The 5,694-nt window shown below is 44.0% G+C and overlaps 1 pseudogene; it reads left to right on the top strand.

Annotated features, from left to right (window-relative positions):
• The first annotated feature begins 872 nt into the window (after nucleotides 1–872).
• On the top strand, nucleotides 873–4,729 carry LOC112892689 (annotated as a pseudogene).
• The last annotated feature ends 965 nt before the right edge of the window (nucleotides 4,730–5,694 follow it).

Here is a 5,694-nt window from a genome sequence, read left to right as displayed (position 1 = left end):
ATCTATATTTTCTTTACAACGATTTTCCTTTAACACGATGCGGCTCGCGCATTACCGATGCACAGGTTAGACGTGCAGCGCCGCGCGCGTGGGCAGCTACCATCATGACCCGCTGACGACAGAGGGAGCGGAGCACTGTGGCTACAGTGCATCGAGGCGACAGGCTGTTGCCTCGTCATCACGCCTGCCCGGTCAGAACACGTCGGCGGGGAAGATCTCTGCAGGCTACAAAGATATGCATCCAGAGCATCCAAAGCTGTAGGCTGTTAGGGCACTTTAGTAGACCGCCGGGCCCACTTGTCGGGCCCCGCACACTGTGCCCTCCTTGGACTATAAAAGAGGGAGATGCAGCATACACAACTCAGGCTGACTCAAGCGAACTCAAGCTTGCAGAAGCTTTGGGAAGCAACACTCTACAACTCCCAGAGTGAGCTCAGACTCTCTCGAACGCCTGAGGAAACTTACACACGCAATACGACTCACAGTGGTAAACACATGAGTTAAAATGTATATGGGGAATTGGATAAGAGGAATGGTTGGAGAGAATGGTGTATAGAGGGAGGAATCTTTTAGAGAAAAATAATAAAATATATTAGAAAGTATATATAAAGGGAGATGTAATAATTGGAGATAGTCTTAGGATAAATTACATGACTATAATGCTACATTTTAGAGAAATAATTGGAGATAGTCTTAAGATAAATTACATGACCACAATACTAGACATTTTGGCTTCAATGATGGGGGAGAGGCTTGCAATGTAAGCTTCCGAACGTTACAGTGGCTTGCAATGTAAGCTAGAAGTTCTTTGCATATACCAGATCAGTTCCGATGAGCGATGGCCCAGGCAGACATTCGGACCCCAGCACCTCATGGCAGCTAATCGCCTTGCAATGCCGGCGGCGTGGAGGACGCCGGACCTGTTGGAGTCGCCGCCCTCATCCACCAGGCAAGCCGCGTCGGCGGCGGACTGGAACTGGAAAGCGCGATTCGAGGCGTACAACCGGTTACAGGCGGTGGCGGCGGATTTCGGGGAGAAGCTCCCGATCCCGGAGATCGTGGCGGTGGGAGGCTAGTCGGACGGGAAGAGCTCCCTCCTGGAGGCCCTCCTCAGCTTCCAGTTCAATCTCCGCGAGGTCGAAATGGGCACCCGCCGCCCCCTGGTCCTCCAGATGGTTCATGACCCCACCGCCCACGATCCCTGGTGCCGCTTCAAGGTGAAAGTTCCTTAGCTTCCTCTCCTAGTTCCCCCCTTCTTTCTCTCTCAGATCGAGGTAAATCAGCTGACCGATGTGGTGAGCGTGCGTGGCAGGAGGAGGACTCGGAGGAGTATGGGAGCCCAGTGGTGGTGGCCACGGAAATCGCTGACGTCATTAAGCAGCGCACGCAGTCGCATCTCCAGAAGATCCAGGCCGCCGTCGCGTCCCAGCCCATCGTCATGAGGGCCGAGTACGCCCACTGCCCCAACCTCACCATCATTGACACCCCAGGTTTGGTGCTTAAGGTGGGTATGCACGTGAGCTTGGAGCTTCTCCTATCTCAATTCGAAAGGAGTGGGTTTCTACCTTTTTAGCCAGTTTTTCGGCTGTTTGATGTAATCCAGTGTCTGTTGTAGCCAATGAAGGGTGAGCCAGACGCCACGCCGGAGGAGATCCTGTCGATGGTGAAGTCAATAGCGAGCCCGCCCCACCGTCTCCTCTTGTTCCTCCAGCAGAGCAACGTCGAATGGAGATCTTCGCTATGGCTGGATACTATCAGAGAGATTGATCCCTTGTTCAGACGCACGATGATCGTCATCTCTAAGTTTGACAACCGCCTCAAGGTATGCCTGGCTGCACAACAATCAATCATCAATTTGGTGCACAAGTTCCATTAATGTCTTCACTCGAAATCACGAAATGGACTTGGCATTGTGCCTTACAAAGTTGTTCCTGGTTTTGATCATTTGAAGGAATTCAGGGAAAGGTGGGAAATTGATAGTTACTTGAGTGCCAGCGGTTACCTTGGGGATAACATCCACCCTTTCTTTGTGGCTCTTCCAAACAATCGTGGAACGACCACGAACGAGGAGTTTCGGAGCCAAATCTGCCAGGTTGATATTGACGTGTTGCGTCACTTGCGGGAAAAGGTGAAAGGTGGTTTTAACGAAGAGAAATATGCACCATACATTGGGTTTACGTGCCTCAGGAAGCACCTGGAATCTAAACTTCAAAAGAGGTACAAAGAAGCAGTTCCAGCCACCCTAGCACTGTTAGAGGAGAGATGCATTGGGGTTTCAGCGGACCTATCCAGACTGGAATCCAAACTGCAAGCAACTACTGATGTCGCTCAGCTGAGGAGATCGGCAATGTTTCACGCTGCTTCTATTTGCACACATTTGGTATGCATATACACACAATTCCGTTTGTGTTCCAATACTTTTGCTGATTGGTGTACTAGAACTAATCAAACACTATTTTTGGTACAAAAGCATCACCTGCTTGACGGAGCAGCTGATCTAGACCCTGAGCTATGGGGTTTAACTACTGAAGAGGAACAAAAGCATAGTGGTATTGTCAGATGGCCTGGCATTACCATAGCACTAGAACCTTACAACTTCAGTCTCAAGTTGTATGGCGGTGCTGCTTTTGAAAGAATATTGCATGAATTCCATTGTGCGGCGTACTCAATGAAGTGCCCACCATTGTCAAGGGAGAAGGTACATTTCAGATTATTAGTTGAAGATTATATAGGTAAAAAATTTAGAAATGTCAGCTGAAAATGTGGTATTGATATCATCAGGTTGCAAACATACTACTTGCTCGTGCTGAGAGAGGCGGGAGCAGTGGATTGACTGAGGCAGCAGCTGACATAGCACGCGCAGCTGCACGATCATTTCTTGCTCCTCTTATCGATACTGCGTGTGATAGGCTTGCCTTTGTCCTACAAAATCTATTTGAACTTGCAATGGAGTGTAGCCGCAATCATGATTCAAGATGTAAGATTTTCATTTTGATATACTAGGGTCCATCTTGCTTCTTATGTTAACAAGGGTACCATCTTACTGAAGTTGATTGTAGCCATCTTTAGCACTGTAAAAAACTAAAAAGTCCTTTGTGTGATCATGCGCTAGAAATAACTAGCCTTAGTTTTTTTTAACACATGTTTCAAGAAAATATATATGCATTCCCCTACTATCCATGGAACACTTTTTCTATTGCTCGTTTATATTATAGATCTAATTTATATATGTATGGAGTGCCTTAATGTCTTCAATGTTACCCTTTATAAGGTACATAAACAAATTTTTCTCGTTATATGCCATACCTTGTACACAATCTGCAACAACTCTTATTATTTTTACCATTTCCATGGAATCCGCCTATCTTTTGCATGCTTTTGGGAGTCATTGGAGTGCAGGATTACATGCTTCTTCCTCTTTGCCTAGTAGATAATCAAAATGCTGAAGATATGGATGGATATGTTGGTTTCCTTGCTGCTGTCCGGCGCTCATATTATAAGTTTGTGGAGGATTTGTCCAAGCAATGCAAGCAAACAGTGCAACATCACCTTGATTCTGTTACGAGTCCCTACTACCACTTTCCTGGGGTCACATTTTTGGACCTGTCAGACAGTGGATCTGCACCGGATCTGCCAGGAGATTTGACTGGTGGTAAGAAGAAAGGCAACGGAAACTTGATTGATGGTGGGCAAAGAAAAAGCACGCGAATATGCCTGCATATGCTAACACTAACAGTAATCATCATAGCAATGCCATCCCTGGTGCCGATGATCTGGGTGCAAAGTCCGGGTCATCGTACTCCAGCATATGCTCGATATCTGCTCAATATTTTGCTAAAATGCGAGAAGTCCTGATCGAAAGGAATGTTCCCTCTGAATTGAATTCTGGGTTCCTAACACCATGGTATGTACAACATATAACTATGTTTTACACATGCTTTTCTTATGTTTTACATATACTTTCTTGTTATACATGTTCAGTTCAATAGTTGAATATCACATGCATTCTAGAATGAAATTCCTTCTGGAATTGATTTATTGTACCAAACTGACTACCCATTGGGTACTCGTGCCTGATTAGTCGCCAGCTGTCAACTTGTTAACGTTTTTATCAAGTTCAGCACATATCCATCAAGCTACTCCTAAATGATCAGATAAGCATCAGGTACTTTCACAAGCGCTAGATATTCAAACTTAAACTGTAGCACCATCAATTCTGGGCCAGCAAAATAGTTGGGTTCTAGTATAACCGTCTTCATCTAAAGAAAGTATAACCATCTGAGTCACCATTAGCTAAATGTCTTTCTAAAGAAAAAGTATAACTATCTGAGTTGCCAACTCACCATTAGCTAAGTGCTGCGCTAACATGCGCCACTGTAATGAATAGTCTGGTCAGTAGTAAATATGGACTCTCAGTCTATTTTCATCATATATAGTTGCTGGTGCATGTTGAATTATGGAGGATCGGATGGCTAGAATTAAACGGGCATATATAATACCTATGGAGTTTCTAATATGGTTTGTTCTAATGATGCAATGCAGCCGTGAAAGGTTGTTCCTAGCGCTTGGCTTCGAGCTGTTTGCTGTTAAAGATGACAAGTTCATGAACATGTTTGTGGCTCCTGGTGCTGTTGACGCAATCCAGAATGAGCGTGAATCTCTGCTAAAACGTCAAAAGACATTTGTGTCTTGTTTAAACGAGTTCAAGAACATCTCATCGACACTGTAATGAAGACCCTGTGCTTCTTTCACGGGCATGAATGGTGGACCCGGATTTCACCTAAGCGGGGGGCTAAAATCTAAACGTACTACTACAGTCATCCAAGATTATAATGTGTGCTATTTATAAATGTTCTTGTCCATAATACAATGTCTGTTTATGCCTCCATGCAAATCTGTATGTCCTTAGATATATTATGTTTAAGTTTGAATTCTCTACCACATCATTGAAATGCATTGAAAGTAATTGGGGATGACAAGTATGGATGTTATTAGTATTTCAGTATTTCAGGTAAGCATCTTCTCTTCCGCTTCCGTTCTCATTGGCTTGCAACCGTACTTCCTTGTAACTGAAGCCATGTTGGTCCTTGGACCAACCGGTAAAATGTATTCAAGTTCCATTTGGTATAGAGTGGGCTACCTATTTGGGTCACTATCACCCCCAGCCTTTGCAAAACGGTGAATTTCAAGTACTTGAAGGTGAAGTCATTTGTAATTTAGTCCAAAATGGGTTAGGGCCATGCAGGTGACCTCATTTGTTTGTTTATTCAAAATACGTCTACAATAAATAATATCTATCCCCGTGCATTGCTAGGAAAGTTGGAAAAATTCTCACCTGCCTCTAGTCTAATAAACATGAGCAGAAAAGAAAAATCATTACACACCCCTAGTCTAATAAACATGGCTTAAAACTCGGGTGTTAAATTATATATAACCCACATCAGTCACTCTCAAATTATGCTTCAAATTTATATGCAAACTGTGCTCATTTATTTTAAGAAATAATCATAAAAATAGTAGTGCATCATACTAGACAACAAACTTTATCAAAGTAGTGGTATGCCATAGCAGCCATGGAGAGACCAGCGCTGCATAAGATGTTATGCGAGATGAATTAGCTAGTTATTTCGATGCTAAGAGTATGCAAACTTAACCCTATGTTTGAGCTTATGTTTTAATATTGGATTATTTCAT

This window comes from Panicum hallii, chromosome 5, assembly GCF_002211085.1.
Source record: "Panicum hallii strain FIL2 chromosome 5, PHallii_v3.1, whole genome shotgun sequence".
Lineage (NCBI taxonomy): Eukaryota > Viridiplantae > Streptophyta > Magnoliopsida > Poales > Poaceae > Panicum > Panicum hallii.
This window is presented reverse-complemented; position numbering and strand designations above follow the sequence as displayed.